Here is a 17,957-nt window from a genome sequence, read left to right on the forward strand (position 1 = left end):
AGAGTTTTGGGAGTTATTTAGAATTAGGAATATACGTCTTTAACTAAAGACAAATTTCAATATAAATACATTCTAATGTTAAATTATGGTCCATGGCTCATTTTAAAATTGTCAGATTTTGTTTAATGATCAATAAAATTAAAGCCAAACATTTACTGAGTAATTTGAGACCAGAAAGAACTCGGTGACGTATTAACAACCCGAGTTATAAATCTTTTAATAAAAATATATTTCTAAAAAGTTAAATTTAATATTGTTCTGAGGTTCGTAGCAGGTCTTTAACTCGTCTGATTTTAATGATCAAGAGCTCAAATGAAAGCCCTTACATTACTGAATATTTTAAGCCTAGAACGAACTACAAGCGTTAATAAGAACTGGAGATATAAGAAAAATAATTTAAAAAAAAATATCAAACTACGAAACGTCCATAAGAAATGTATGGTGCAGAGTTTTCTTTTGTATATATCTTCTAAATGAATAAAGATATTTAAAAACGGATTTCGGCATTGAAATCAGTGTAAAAATGTAGTTGGTAATGATGTGTCACAACACTATCATTACATTGAAAAAAATTATCTATGTCCAATATGGCGGATCCAAGATGGCGGTCAAAAACATGTTCCCTATCAAAATGAAGTACTAACCACTCAATAAATACAGGCGGTGGTCCCAAGTCAATATCTTGGAAAATGTGCATAACAAATACATGTGAAATATGTTTTTTTAATTTGTCCAATGTTGAAAAAAGCCGCCATTTTAAATTGTGATTTTAGTGGTTTTCTCGTGCACCGATTTTTGGCAACTTTTAGTATGTCATTCTGCAAACCCAACTCTACAAAATAAAACCATAAAACGTTTTCTTGCAATTTTTTTAAGGTCATATCCTATATTTACCCGACTAATATTATAATATTGTCTATGAAATATTTATTTAAAAATTGACTGTTGATTACTGAATACAATTTTTTATTAACTGAAAAGGATTTCCCCGAATTGATTTATTCTGGTATTATTTGCTCAATTAGAGTGTTCTGATAATATGGTTTTAAAATTACAATTATTTGCAGTTTTTTTCAGATTTACAAAAAACTCTGATGTGTTCTTTAGTGGGATTGCAGCAATTTGGGAAAAACCAAAACAAGAAACACAAAGCACCAGACGACACAAAATACATTGTCATTCTTTCATTCTTTAACCAATGAAGTGTAAAATAGTGAATTGATTATAATTCTAAATCCATTTGGACAAAACACAAGATTGCTTTAGCAATTTGTACAAAAATTAATCTAGACTTCAAGACTTTCAATCTATATCTCTAACTTCCAAAATATATGATAAAATTGCCTAATTAAACAACAAACCAAAGATAAATGTATATAAAAGAGACCTTATCACAGAGTGTGTGCTTTGTATCAAATTATAACACCAAGTCCACTTTACATCACCCAAGTTCATGATAAAGAATATTTTTAAGTAGAATCTAATACTTACAATCAATAGTATTAATTTCAGAAGGAAACAAAAGCACCCAACAAGAGTTTCTGGAGTAGCTGAGGCGTCAAATGCTCTTCCCATGAGTGAACCAGGTGAATCTCAAGGTAAAAAAATAGACAATAGACTATTCTTTTTATCTGTGATTTCTTAGAAATAAAACGGGGTGTCTAAAAACTACAGGTAGTTCTTGCTTTTCAAAGGTAAAATTTGTTATAATTGGTCAAAAGAATCTTTCACATTGTATAAACAATTTGTTCTATGAGCCACTGCTCTATGAGGACTGGAAGACTTAAGTCGGTTCGTAGCTCCTTATGGTGTTACGGGAGTGGAAATCTTGATTTCTGGAGATATCCACGTTACGTGTGCACACTAAAACTGTGTGGGGGTGTAGATGGTTATTACAAATACAAGTTTTATTGGTTTAAAAGCCTACCTGCAGCTGTCTTTAGTGGTACGGCTGAAGAATGGCTACTAATCTTTTTTTTACCCTCGAGGAGGCGCTTCACCAGTATAACCGGAGTGGGCGCATGCAGAGTTTTATTCCGCATTACTAAATAGCATAAATTTTACCCATTTTATTTGTTATTATAACAAAATATTATATGTAAATGTTGAACACTGATCAGAAACCTAATTTCTTTGTTAATAACATTTATTTGTTTAAATTAATGAGCAATATTTCAAATAAACATATTGAGCAATTTTCTAGTATAAAGGTGTCACTGTGGGTGTTACGAGAGAGGGCGCATGCAGAGTTTTGTTCCGCAGTAATTCAATTATACATATACATGCAAACAAAATATATTTGGTAATAATTATAAATAAAATATACATTTAAACATGTTTATGATTTCGTATATAGAAAATATACAAGCAGTTTGACAATAGCGCGTGAGAAAATAAACTCTGTGCTAAGGAAGTTTATCGCGTAAGTACGCGATAGGGCGCACGCGGAGTAAACCTCCGCAAACTGACCTGCGTCACTGAATTGCAACTGATAACAAAATGAGGAGGAATTCGGGGGTAAAAATAGCTTTGGGGCATTCCTAGGATGAGGTGCATAAAGTGTAGAGTCGGACATGACTGCCGACACCCATTATTCATATTTATATTAACAAAAACTACAAGTGCGGAGGAAAACTCGCAAGCGCCCGCTCGAGGGTTAACAAGGATTTTATTAAGGTTCTTCTCATAGGTTCCCAAGAGATCAATCCATATTATATGCGGTTCAACCATGGTGTAGTATGCTGTCTTAGCAGTTTCTGGCCCTCCTATCCACTTTTCTAATTCTTTTAACCACATAAACCCCAGAAGAAGCTTCTTGTTATGTTGTGAGTGTGGTCATGCTAAAAAATAATAAAAAGCTGTAACTGAATGAAAATAGTATAATAATTAACAGTTAGTTGTATAAAACCCAAAAATATATTCTGTGTACACATTCAGAAAAAAATTTGTATTTTCCCCAAAATATATCAACCTGTATTTCAGTCTTGAAGATTTAGTTGGCACAATGTGAATTGTCTTTGTTAATAGGATGATTCTCCAGTTTTGGTTTTAAATGGTTATCACGTAAACTCTGTAGACTACATTTTGGTTGAAGCTTATGTTTCAGGGACTGTGAATTATAAGTTACAATAACTTGAAGGATACTAATGTGCTATTCATACTAGAAAAATACCCTTGTACCTTAACCATAACCATAATCATAACCAGTTCCTCTCCTGTGATGATTCATACATATAATTCTTGTGTTGAAGGCTCTTAGTATTATACGATGGTTTTCTAAAAATTAAGTTCTCCAAGCAGGGCCGATTTACCGAATAGGCACGGTAGGCACGTGCCTAGGGCGCAAGGTAATTGGCTTTTTTGGGGGGCGCCAAAAATTTGGAAAATAAAAAAAATTGGTGGTTGTTTGCATGCGATTGCGGCAAACTTCTGATAATCCCTCGCGGCCGTGTAGACATCGTAATCGTCTCCCGCGTTTGCGGCGAGATTCTTACTATTTTCAGCGGTCAGGTCGTTTGGACATATTTATCGTCTTCCATGATCGAAGCAATATATGAGCATATCCCGCGGTCGTGAGGAGATTATCATCGTCTACCGTGAATGAGGCAAAATTCTGATCTTTTCCCGCGGTCGTAAGGACATTATCTTCGTCTTGCGAGATCGCGGTCAAATTCTGACCAACCCTCGCGGACGTGAAGACATCATTATATCGTCCCCCGCGGTCGTGTGAACAATATTAATCGCCTCCCACGATTGTGACAAAATGGTAATTATCTCCCTCGATCAAATTAGGCAAAGTACTGAACTTTTCCCGCGATCGTGTGGCCATTATCATCGTCTTCCGTGATCGCGGCAATATTCTTATCATCCCTAGCGGCCGTGTAGAAATCATTATTGTATCTCCCGCGGTCCTGTAGACATCGTAATCGTCTCCTGCGATTGTGGAAAAATTGTAATCATCCCCTGTGGACATATGGAGATCATCGTCTTCCGTGAATGAGGCAAAATTCTGATTTTTTCCTGCGGTCATGTGGACATTATCATTGTCTTGCGCGATCGTGGCATAATTCCGATTGTCCCTCGCGGCCGTGTAAATCATTATTGTATATCCCGCGGTCCTGTAGACATCGTAACCGTCTCCCATGGTTGTGTATACATGGTAATCATCTCCTGCGATTGCAGCAAAATGTTAATCATGTTCCGCAGTTGTGTGGAGATCATCATCGTCTTCCGCGATCGCGGTAAAATTTTTGCTGTTTCGCGCAGTTGTGTGGACATTATCATCGTCTTCCGTGATCGTGGCAACATTCTGAATATCTCGCGGCCGAGTGTAGACATATTATCGTCTCCCGCGATCACGGAAACTGTTGTCATACGCGATCACGGTAATTTGAAAACTCCAGGTGGAAATACAAAATTCACACATAATTCCCGGTTCATAAAATTCCCGCATGATTCCCGGTCGGTGGACACCCTTTGCAAAGGGGCGCTACTATTAGTTGTGCCTAGGGCGCTAACAGGGTCAAAAACGGGCCTGTCTCCAAGGGTCGAAGACAAGTGAGCTAGCTAAGGTCTGAGTCCAGCATCATGTTTCTCACTTCATCCACTACTATTGGAACTGGCCCATGGTTTCTATGTGACGGGCTATGAGTCTGCAGATAATTGCGCTCCCTTCCCCCTTCCTTGCAGGAAGATTTTCTCTTCCTTGCACCTCCAACCAACCTAAGACCTCTCAAGCCCCTGGCCCCACTACTAAGGAACAATTTGTTTTGGCATGGTATTGAAAAACATGTAAGAAAATTGATGCTCCCACTAGAATCACGTTCTGCAATTATACAGGGTGACACACAGGAGATAGGCGGTTTTGATTTGCGTAGTACTGAGAGTGCTGTGGTGTGAGAGGTAGGCGTTGGGCATAGTTCTGCTCCACACAAGACACCATTTCATTAACTCAGTTACTATAGAACAGTGGATCTTGCAACGTCAATTGTTTGTCTATGACAGTTTCGTGAGAAGTGGTGAGTCTATTACAGCTACAGAGCAACTGTTCCGTGCACGGTTTAATGTCGATCAACATGGAGCTGTTCCAAGGCGTAACACAATCCTCAGATGTGGTGAAATAACTCAGATCGACTGGAATCATACTGGATTCCAAATTCATCTAACCGGTTCACGATTAATTTGTAGCTCACCAGCATGACGTCTAGCTGACCATTCTGGGCTTCTGACTAACGCGTCCATCACCCTTTCAACATTTTCTGGTGTTGTTACACTGCTTTTTGGGCCAGGATGCTTCTATCCAGTATTTTTTTAGTCAATCTGAAGTATTTCACCTATCTGAGGATTGTTTTATGGCTCAGAACAGCTCCATGTTGACCGACATTAAACTGTGCACGAAACAACCGCTGTGTAGCTGTATTAGACTCACCACTTCTCATGAAATTGTCATAGACAAACAATAGACGTTGCAAGATCCACTATTCTATAGTGACTGAGTTAATGAAATGGTGTCTTGTATAGAATAGAACTATGCCCAACACGACCACCTCCCACACCACCACACTCTCAGTACTACGCATATGAAAACCGTCCGTCTCCCGTGTGTCACCCTGTATTTGAGGGATCTCAATCGCTATTGGTGCCCATCATCAGTTAAAAATGTTTAATGGAGTCAAGTTTTTGGGCATTGGAAATGTGTGCTAGGAGTGGAGTGAGTTGAAAGGTGGTTTTAAACATGGGTAAGATTTTTTCTAAAGTGTAGGTCAACTGTTGCTGATGTCTCATTTGAAGAAATGATAGGAGTAATGGAATTTTGTAGTGGAATTGTGGTGTAACTAACTAAACGAGTAACTAGGGGATTTTCTTTATATGACTTTCAAGAGTTATGGTTAGCTCAAGACGTCTGAAAGTCCCTGATCAGCAAGCAAAGCTCTTCAAATACAACAGTCTCGAACAAAGCTGAAACACCCGTTTCTGGCCTGCTATGTGGCAATGTGTACAACCTTCTGCAATTTGCCTAAGCCACTTATGATATTCTCTACGTCAAAATACTTTTCTGCATTTATATCTGTCAACTTTTAACTGACAGATATTGATTCCCTTTCTACAGAAACCTAATCACAGAAGGTGATTTGTATTTTGCAGAGGCTTCAATTTTCTTTAACAAATGTTTTCAAATACTAGGACAAGACTAATCGTCCCATATGAGTAAGAACCAGCTGAAAAAGTGGTGGATGAATTAAGGGATACAACCTTGGTGTCATTTTAACTAGCTTACTTGGTTGACAGATGCTTGGGGAGACCTTAATTTAGGGAAAGCCCACAGAACAGTTAATTTTTAATTTTAATTTATGGAAACTTATCATTTTTGTTCCAGATTACTATTTTTTCACAGATTATAGTTTCTCATGAGATTTATAATGGATGTCAGTATAATAAATGCTAAATTACATAACAAACTAAATTTACTAATTTGAATTTTGTAGGTCAAGGCCATAGAGATAATGATGAAATCGTAAATGCAATTAAACAAACACTAAGATCAAAAGATGTTGCGCAAATGGATCCAGATGAAATGGCAGAAATTTTACAAAGGATCAAACTGCAAGTAGACTCGGATTAAGCGTGAACCTAAGGTGAGTAATGATATCACCAGTCAGTGAAATTTCTTTTAAGGGTTGGGGGGGGGGGGGTGATTAACGATCAGTAAAGAAAAGTAAAAAGTAATTTCATTGTAGGACAACCTAAAATAGATAAATGTTTGACAATCTTGAACTTTTTACAGTATATCACATTCTAGTAACTTTCATTTGAGAGCTATCATACACAATAACCTATGATGGTTATTAGTAATGAGTCAACAATTTTCTTCCTTCTATTTCCTTATTTCTCCGTGTGGAAACTTTTTACTTACATTTTGAATTTCAACGTCTTATGCCTGTTTTATGTATTTCATTATACTTATATGAACTGTAAATTTAGAACAAAATAGCTCATGAGTTCAGAGTTAATATTATTTATTTTTAGTACCCTACACCAAATAGTAAAACCAACTGCCACAGTTTCATGTGCATTGAAAACTTGACACTGATTTTAAAGTTATTTGTACAGTGCTTAATAGTCCTTGGAGGCTAGCGGCCATCTTGGATCTCAAACAACTGCTTTATTATCATCAAAAAATATTTTTTCAAACACAAAGTTATTACAATTTAAATGTCTCTAGCTAGGACACTGTGAGATTAGACATTTTCTTTGTAGTTTTGAATTGTTTTCCAAGGGAGTCCATGGAAGCCAACGGTCTTCTTGGATTTGCCCGCCATAAGAGCAAAGTTAATTTTGTTCATTTCAAACAGCCGCTGAACTATTGTTTACCATCTCAAAATATTTTTTTTTAATATCAAAGTGAATGTAATTTAAATATCTAGTGCACTGTGGGATTAGAAATTGTCTATGTAGTTTTAAAATTGATTTATGAGTTGTCTAGGCTCCAAGGTCTTAAGGGTTCCTTCCTTAAATGGCCTCAATTCTAGATTCCAATTCCTAAGGAAACGGTATCAAAGTTTTTCAACAGTTTGTATAACCAGTTCAAGTAATTTGATACAATTGAAACACTATTCCTTAAATACCAAGGGTCGTTACTTGCTTTCTTGTGGCTATCAATTTATATAGGTAGTCTAACCAGTTGATTTTGAGTTTTTCTACTTGTTAACAAATAAAACTTTCTGTTAATCCAACCTTACTTGGTTTTTATGATGGAAACCAAAATGTCTTAGGGGTACAGCTAGTATATTGTTCTTATATGATAGTCAGATAAATACCCATGTCAGTATTGGGTTTGATTTCTCAGACAAGATTGAAGTGGTTGAATCAGGTTTATCTTCTGAATCACTTTAGGAACAAAAAAGTTGGAATAACTGTAAATCTGTAAAGTTATCCTGTTTTAACTTTTTACTAATGGGAGGTATTGCTAGTCAGACTGACATGGTCTCCTCTGCTGACAGTTTTTTTTTCATTGATTGTCTTGTAAAGATGTACAATGTAATTAAGTGGTATTTTATTAATTGTTTGAAAAAAGACTTATTCTATTTTATGTGTATAAAACCGTCAAAAACATTTATCAAAAAGATATTTATTAAGAATTCCTAAAGTAGCTACTTTTTGCAAATATTATAGGCCTAGTACTCACATATTGAAATAAAAAACTGGTTGTCTCATTTCAGATTATTCATTATCAGAATCCCTCCTATTAAATATGTCTCAAGAAGAAATGGTGCTCCTATTAAATATGTCTCAAGAAGAAATGGTGCTATGCCCACAACGTGCCTCTCGTACTATATTGATGTTCTGTTGTCTGTTATTGATATCATCCTTAGTATTTGTTAGTTTTATATATTTTATAAGTTTTATATATATATTGACAACTGTCTAATATATATATAATATATATATATACGAGGATCCTTCCTATGGATGAAGAATCAGATAACATCTTGATATACCCATACACTCTCAGACATGATTCTCATTCGATAATAAAGGGTGGTCCATAAGTAAAGGATCATTTTTAAACAAGTGTCAATCAGCTTTTGTTACTCGTAGAATTTTCATTGTTGTATTTAACAAATGTCATACCATTTGAGTAATCATGGATTGTTGGACAGTATGGTACAACACATCGTGCCTTTTGCATTGAAGCCTATTTAACGAGTCTGTGATTTTAACTCAGTGGTTGTTTCGAAATCATTTCAACGTCCGTCATGGTGCGGTTCCATCTATGAATACTATCTATAGGTGGTCGCTTAGTTTAAGAACTAAGGGACCTGTTCTCAAGAATAAACCTTCGGGGAGGTCAAAGTCTGTACGTACAGATAAAATCATGGCAAGAGTTCAGGAGTTTGTTCTCCGAAGTCCAAAAAATCGGCAAGAAAACAATAAACATTCTGTTGCTTCAGGTGTTTCTAGGACCAGTTTACATCGTATTTGACGTGACGATTTAAATTTACATCTATACAAACTGGTTGTTGCACAGAAGCTCAATCAAGGTGACACCAGATTATGTCTGGTGTTTTGTCATAGACTCTTTTTCAGCTGATTGAAGGCAAAAACCTTCTGAGGTGCCTTATAATGTCACTTATTAAAAGGGTTTCATCAATGCAAAAGTCACGGTGTTGTTCTGTCCAACGATCCATGATTCCTGAAATGGCATGACATTAGTTGTTGTCTAATACATCAATGAAAACTCTAAAAGTAACAACAGCTGATTGACATATGTTTAAAAATGATCCGTTATTAATGGACCACCCTTTATATACTATCTCGATGTGTTGTTATTTATACTAACCTTAGTAGTTCTTAGTGTTACTAACAACATTTTTACCTGTCTTTTTTATATACAGGGTGAGTCTTGTGCATTGTCCACTATATTGATTTCAGGCAAATCATCAGTCCTACAATGATTACATCAAAAACTTTTCCAACTTAACCACTAATCCCAAAGAATACCTTAAAATAATTTAACTGTTTTTTTTTTTTATATATATATAGGAAGTACCGAAATCAGAGGTTCATTAGCGAAATCTCACAGTTGTCAAATACAAAAATATTTCATATTATACACTATTTAAAACCTCTTGTTAAAACAAACATTTTGGTGGAATCAGAATTAGACTATTTGTATTTGCTTTAAAATGGTGTCTTCTTATGTGGGGAATTTGGAACAATATATTTTTTCTTGAAAATACAGATATCTCCTATTCTAATTCCCTACTTGAATATCTCTACTCTATACTCCGCGCCAAAGCTGGTAGCGGCTGAGGGATTAGGACCGCCAGGTAGGACTACATAGGTCGGACCTGCTCACCGACCTGGCCGTCCTAATCCCTCAGCCGCCACCAGCTTTGGCGCGGAGTATAATTAAATCTAATGGTCAAATTCATATTCCACCAAAATGTTTGTTTAAACAAGAGGTTTTAAATTGTGTATCATGACATATGTATTTGAGGTCTGTGATATTTGAACTGGTAAACATCTGGTTGTGTTACATCTTATATTCAGAAAACATTTTAAATAATTTTTAGTTATCCGTTGGGGTTGGTTTAGCTGGAAAAGTTTTCATTTCATCATTGTAGGACCAACTGTTTGTCTGAAATTAATACTGGACAACATACGAGACTCCCCCTTTATATTACCTAACTTTTGCACTTGTGTTGTTTGTATTATGTTTGTAGTTTATAGATAGTTGAAAAAGTCTTGTTAGTACGTTAGTTTTTATCGTCAAAAAGTACACGCACTTAGTTTCAATTCATTACGAACAAAAGTTGTTAATGATGTCCTAAAACAACCTTTTGCTCATGAAGAAAGACAAACACATCACAATGTCTGTGATAACACAACCACAATTAATTGTCTACAACACTTTTTAAAGTTTGGTTTGTCACAAGAAATTTAGTGATTTATTTGAATATACATCACTATAATAAAATAGAAAAGAAAGTGAATCGAGTGAATTTAACTCTGACTTAGTTACTATCATGTCTGACTGTTACTATAAAAATTTACTGAATCTATTTAGCCTTGTATTTGTGTGTTTCTCACTTTGATATTTTATTGCTGTTACAAAAAATATAAAGAATTATTATTTTGTCTTGTTTTCCTGTTTTCATGTTTTCGACATTGATATTTTACCATTGTTACTAAAATAATTATAAGTATTTGTTTAAGATTTGTATTCCCATTTTAGTGTATTTTTAAACTTTGATATATTACAATTGTTGACAAAATAGGATAGAATGTGTTGCCCATGTATTCCCAGTTGTAAAAAGGAATCAATACTTACTCTTACTCCCATGGCCATTTGTACCCCAAGTGGTACTTGGCCTCACCAACACACTGCCTCCACGTCGCCCTGTCTCTTGCGGTATCTTCATTAACTTCCATCCTGGTCATATCTTTCTTTACTTCATCCGTCCAGCGTTTCCTCGGTCTCCCTCGTGGTCTCCTCCCCAGTGGGTCACTTTTCCATATTTGATAAAATGTGCTAGCTTCCTCTCTTCTACTGATGTGGCCCGTCCAGCGAAGCCTCCTGCTTTTAGCCTCTGCAATTATATCTGGCTCCTTGAACAGGTCTCTTAGTTCCTGATTATGTTTAATTCTCCACACATCTCCTTCTTTAGTAGGGCCAAAGATTTTGCGCAGGACTTTATTTTCAAAAGTAATAAGTTTTTTCTCTGTGTTTTTATCAATAATCCAGGTTTCAGCTCCATAGAGAAGGACAGGTCTTATGATAGTTTTGTAAATTTTAAGTTTAGTGTGATGAGACAATAATCTTGATGATAATAATTTGTTTAGAGCATACATACTTCTACTGGCTAGGTTTATTCTATTCTTTATTTCTATGTGTTCCTCACTTTGTGAGCTGACAATAACTCCTAAATATTTAAAAGACTCAACTTGTTCATACTGTTGTTCTATTTCTGTCATGTTCTCCTCGTTCTCTGCTCCCCTTCCAAATCTGACAAGTTTTGTTTTGTTGTCATTTATTTTCAGGCCCACTGCTCTTGTTTCTCTTTTAATGATTTCAAACATTTCCTGGAGTTCTTCTCTGGTCTCTGCAAGCAGTACTACATCATCTGCAAAGGCGAGCACGCTTATCTTCCTTCCAATTCTTATGCCATATTCTGTATTCTTCAGCTCTTTAAGTGCTCCCTTAAGAAAAAAAAAGGAATCAACAGGTAGTTTTAATTTAAATTAACTGTTTCAACAACTTTCTGTTATGGGAGGTTATGTAGCCTACAATAGACAAGTATTATCCTGCATAAATAAACTGTACAATAGAGTTTGATGTTTTTATTGATATCCTTTTTTGACTCTTTTGATTTGAAAATACTTTTAACTTGGCTAAAACTATATATCCTTCACAAATTTAATTTTGAAAACTATGTTAATTATTTTAAATTTATACCTCAGGTGAGACTATAGACATGATGAGCTTCCCCAGTGTCTTTTTGATTTTTACCAAATTTTCCCTGTAAGGAATTAAGAAGCTATTACCGTATGAGGCATTGAAATAGTAAAACAATGATTTTTACTTGAGTTATTGTGCTGACTGTAGGCCTCTTTTATGCACGACGTTTTCCGTCGAGCAGAATCCGTTTGGCCTTCTGTCGTGGAGTGTTTTAACATGGGATAAAATGGGACCCTCATATGCACGACCTGTCCAGGTTTTTTACATAGGATCAAATGGAAACCTTTTATGCTACGATGTTTTCCGTCAGGCAGAATGCAGCGCTGCCAACCTACCCCGTGCTCTGTCTCTGTCACATCCACAGTATCAAAATTGACTAATCATTAAATAGATGATCATTGCAATAGATTGAGGATACAGCTAAAGAAGTAATATAATTGCAAAAAACTTACATAATGAGTATGATTAAGTTTACATTTTTGTTAAATTCTTCGGAATAATTCAATCATTGGCAACACACAGCCCCATCCAGCCTACGACTTTGATCCACCCGGTGTACAAATTGTTCAGCCCACCTCCTTCCTTGTCATCTACTTTTCTTCACACACAAATAGGTCAAAACCAATAAACAAGGGTCGTCCTTGTGTGACTGATGATGGAAAAATGAACAAAGTTGGCAGCACTGAATGAACAAGATGTACCCCCGACCGCGGACATCATAAAAAACCAGCAGATTCCGCTCGGCGGAAAACCCGCATAAAAGGGACCTAGATTCCACCAGACGATTTCGCCCGACCGAAAACATCGTGCATAAATGAGGCCCTTATTGTAAGTTAAGGATTGAACGTTCTAGAACAGTCGATAGAGCGTGAACGCTATTTCAGCTATCAACAGAATTTTGTGAACAAAGTGACGATTCGTACGTCAAAAATGACGTCCCGTTCCAGTAATGCAAAGGGAACAGCTACTTTTTTATAGAAGCAGATTTTGAATTACTTACTCACATTCAAGATGATAAATAACTTTCTCATAAGATAAATGTCGGTGAAGGAAGATGGGAGGTTCATTTAAAATTTTGCTTTTTTGAAGCGTTAAAAAAATTTATAAAAAAAAAACGGAATAGACAAGCATATTTAATTAAGGTTAAGTTCAATACTTATAGAACAGTCGATGGAGTGTGAAAGCCATTTCTGCTATCAAAAGGATTTTGTGAGTTCTTGAGTTGTTACAGGAAGTTAGAGTAGTTAAGAACAGTTTCATTTCAGAATTCTGCTACCAAAAGGAATTTTTTTAATGTTTCAGCAAGTTATTGGTTAAATTAAATTAGTTTAGAACAGTTTCATTTCATAATCAATGTACACTATAAGCATCCCCTATGTGGGTAACTTTAATCCATTTCGGCTAATGAGGTTTATAGGTACTACCGTTCCTAATACTAGGTTTTCTTTGTGTGCAACATGAACATGTTCTCAAACAGATTAGAAACGTAATGTGCGTCAATTGGAACAGACGTATGCGCGGTAACGGCGGCAGGCGGCACACGTCTGACGGGGGGCGAGTAGTTTTACCTTTTTGATGTTATACCATAGATAAAAGGAGTTCTTTTAATCTATGGTTATACCTATATATTATTACTAACTAATATTTTTAACCCTAAAATGTTTACATTAAAATATTACTTTTATAAATAAAAGATAAAGAGACTAGTCGAAAACAGTCTAAAGAGGTACTGTAGGCTTGTTGACTAAAAATGTTATTCGATTTATCATCACATCATCAGGTAAAGTTAGTTCAGGTTAGTTGTTGTCTGGAATAGTGAATAATAACTCAAATTGATTCAGCGATTCGTTCGACTAAAAATCACCGATTGACGCTAAATAACTGAATTCTATTTAGTTTCTCATAAGATAAAAATTAGTTGCGGTTTGGAACAGTGAATAATGACTAAAATTGATTTGATGATTCATTCAACTAAAAATAACTGAATGTCGCTAAAAAATAACTGATCGATTATATTCGGTTAAGGAAACCATTCGTTTTATCCCATCACTAGATTCTGCAGTGTTCAGTTCACTGCTTCGCTCCAAATATCGTTGACTCTACTCTCTGGTTAAACATTTAAGAAAAACGTGCCACTGTTTTTGCTGGTTGGTGTTCGGTGTTCCGTGTTGTTATATAAGCATCTAGACTGCCAGTGCAACTCCTAGGATCGTAGGATCGTGGATCAGATCGAAAAACTCCCCACCACCGCTCAGTGCCGATGGCGTGACGTCAACCATTACTGCAACGATACGGAACGGAACTGAGTCATGAGCCTTTGTGTAGTGGATAGCGTGTCGGGCTGATAATCTGAAGGTGCCGGGTTCGAATCCCACCAGGAGATAAAATTATAAATGTCAACAATTTTTTTCATATCAGCAAGTTTGGTTGGTTTGGTTAGGTTATGACAGTTTAATTTTATAATTAAAAGATTGTAAAATTGAATTTGAGACATTTATAATTTTATTTTAGAACAGAGCTATTTTTCGATTAGTAAACCTTCATTCGAGTTTATCATTATCAGCAAGTTTGGTTACGTTATGATAGTTTAATTATATTTAATTCAAATTTAATCTACAAATCATACGTTTTGGCAGCGACAGTGATACAGATAACAATTTTCCGCGAACAGTTAGATAAGCATGCTGATGCGCCGGATTCGGAAGCGTACGACATGGTGCGGTGGTGGGGGGTGATCTACTGATCTGATCCACGATCCTCGGGCTCGGAGTTGCACTGGCAGTCTAGACGCTAGTGTGTTGTTATGTTATAGGTTGGCCGTGTGATCGGTTGGTGGGATGTTGTCAAATTCGTCCCATTAATTCTAACCTAACCTTACTATTTATTTGGGGTTATCCGTTTTTTAAAGGACTATGGACTCCGTTATTTAAGGAAAATGGATAACAAATTGTTTCTCACAAACGGAACGACGAAAGCTTGAAGACTACTGCATCTCAGCTAAAAACTAGGAAAGGAGTAGATATTTCAACAGCAAACCAGTTTTTGCCATAAGAAGCCATTCAGACAGTCAAAAAGAAAGCATCTAGGAAGCCAAATATAACAGAAAACAATCTAACACACATGAGAAAAGTAATAGGACAAGGACAATGAAGAGTTTTTATAGTACCAAAAAAAGTAGTTGGGTTTTGGAGATGGAGGTTTTAATCTGTTCTGATAGCCAAGAAAAACCCGTATCAACCAAGATGGCTGAACTCAGTAAAAATAAATTGAAGGTCTTTGGATATGTGAGAGCAAATACGTCACTCAACTGAAATAATAATTATGATGACTCCAGCCCGGCAGTGTTATATTAAGTGGAACTAATGACTATCTGAGAAATAATTTTAGGGATATTTATCTGAACTTGGAGGGAAAAATTGCTGTACTCAGTAAAAAATGCCTGTTTTTCTTTGCACCATACCACAATTAAGACACGATGAATTATTGTACAAGATTGTCAAAGGAGAGCTGCAAGTGGTTAATAATTACATAACTGTATTAACTCGCAGGATAAGCAATGTAGGCCTACATCTGATTAATTTAAACAGTCATCACAAGAAGAAGAAGAAGTCATCACACACACAACATAACATGCTCTCCATTTAAACGACCTGGGTGAAAGCAAACTAGCTAGTATCATCTTTAATGCTTTGTCTCGATGGTCAAGACATAAGAATTCGACCCGTGACTTTTGTTATAAGGATACAACTGAAATGGAAGTGTCGAGTGTCGGATTGTTTGTGTGGAAGAAGAGACAATTAAGGTAGTGTACAATATGAAGGACGCATTTCAAAAGTATCAAGGCAGGGATGTTGCGTTCACACACTCATAATATCAGCGGATCTTGAAAGCCCACGAAACATGACAGCTTGGGGTGGCGGTGGTCTTTCGAGAACAGTTTGGGAGACCAAACCGCGAAACTGCATAAACAGCCATCTAGTCTACCAAAAGAGTACTAGGGGCGCAAGTAGTTATAGCCTCATAACAAAACCAGAATATACACAAAGCCTACAACACTGGAATATGACATAGCCTTTACTGAGTTATCCCAGGATTTTAAGCTGAAAGGTTTTAAAAGACTTTTGTGTTCTGCTTTGAGCTGTGTATGAGACTATATAACTCCCAGCCACTTTATAAATAAAGTCATCAAATTCCAGGAAAAAACAGGAGCAATAATTGAAATAATAAGCTACAAGCAGAAGGCGAAAAGATTACTTTGGAACGGTATACCACATCATCAGTTCAATAAATGTCTGCGCCATCTGATTGCCCACCAACACTTACATGCACTACATCACAGATCATGCCTGCCAGTCAAACAAGTTTTGTGAATGCAGTAACTCCTACGTCTCGGCCTCTGCTTCTGCCTGACAATACAGAGCTCCTCATCAGCATTGGTGTTCATGGAAGTGGAAAAGAAATCGGTGTGAGTGGGGGGGGGGGGGGTGAAAAGCAGAGTAGGCCTAACGGGGTTGTGAGTGAGGGGGGTGAAAAGCAGAGTAACGGGGTTTTGAGTGAGGGGGGGGGGGAAAGCAAAATAATCAGATTGTAAATTTTATAGAAAGCCAGTGTACAAGTACCGTAGTCTTAGGGAGCAGAGAAGAACACCTGCTTTGGCTTTAAACTTGGGTTTGGGGGGGGGGGGTTCTCAGGGAACTTAAGGCGTTCATTTAGGTGAAAACAATAAGCATAATTCGGTCATAGTAAAAAAAAAAAAATAACAATTTTTCACCTAAATATTCAGAATTTGGTATTACCTGACATTTTAGTCTTGTCAGAGGCTGAGCAGATTTAATTTAAACGGTTTTATTATAAATTCAGATTACTCTCGGGAAAAATTTAAGAATGGAGGTGTTTTGATACTATCTAAACTTGGTTTAAAATGGAAGCAGGTGAATTATGCTAATATTGAAATTTTAAGGGAAGAAAAAGTATTTTGTTCAAAATATTTTGTTGAAAGGGATGAAATTATTTTGGTTGGTATAAATAGATCACCTGCAAGTAGTGTTAATGAATTTTTAAGTCAATTAGGTATCCTATGTGACTATGTATTATCAAAAAACAAAAAGGTGGTAATAGTAGGAGATTTTAATATAAATGTTTTAGTAAACAGCAAATAAAGCAAAGATTTTGATAATTTGTTAAAATCTTTGGTTTGAAATTTGTAGTAAATTTTCCAAAAAGGGTCAAAGCTAACTCATAGTAACAGCTATTGATAATATTCTAACAAACATTCCAACACATGACTTAAAGACCACAGGAGGATAACTGAGCTTTCAGATCTCAATGGACAAATATTAGAAATAAATATTTGAAATAAATTTATAAAAAGCAATTATATTTTTAAAAAATCCCGAATTCTCAGAAGAAAATAAGCTCCAATTTTATAAAATGCTGGAAAGGGAAAACTGGAATGATGTTTATTTGGCACCGGTAACAGAAAAGTAGGCCTACAATATTTTTCACAAAACGTTAATTTACTATTTCAATTTATGTTTTGAAAATAATCTTGTCAAAATTTACAACACAAAGAAATCGTGGATAAATCCAGAAATTAAACAAGAAAAAAGAGTAAATTATAAAAATGAGTAGAATAGCTAGAAAAGTACAAAATAAATGTATTTTTTCTGAACTGAATAAAAGGAAAAAATATTAAATAAAAAAATTACTGAGATTAAAAAGAAGTTTTTTGATTTCCAAATTCATAATTCAAGGAACATTTACAAAACCACATGGAGAATAATTAATAATAAAGTTTAAAATTAAATAAAACCATAGACTAACCAACACAAGTAGACTTCTCATCCCATTGTAAATTTGGAAGCACGTTTTTCGTGTCTAGTTCATGTACGTGGCACATGGGCGCTAGTGTCGACGAAACTTTGTTTCTATTATTTTAGGGTTAATTTATTGATTTGTGCTTTACTGTTTGGTTATATAACTAGGGGACAAGTTA

This window comes from Macrosteles quadrilineatus, unplaced genomic scaffold, assembly GCF_028750875.1.
Source record: "Macrosteles quadrilineatus isolate MER2022 unplaced genomic scaffold, UCM_ALF_1.0 Scaffold_7__1_contigs__length_78375512, whole genome shotgun sequence".
Lineage (NCBI taxonomy): Eukaryota > Metazoa > Arthropoda > Insecta > Hemiptera > Cicadellidae > Macrosteles > Macrosteles quadrilineatus.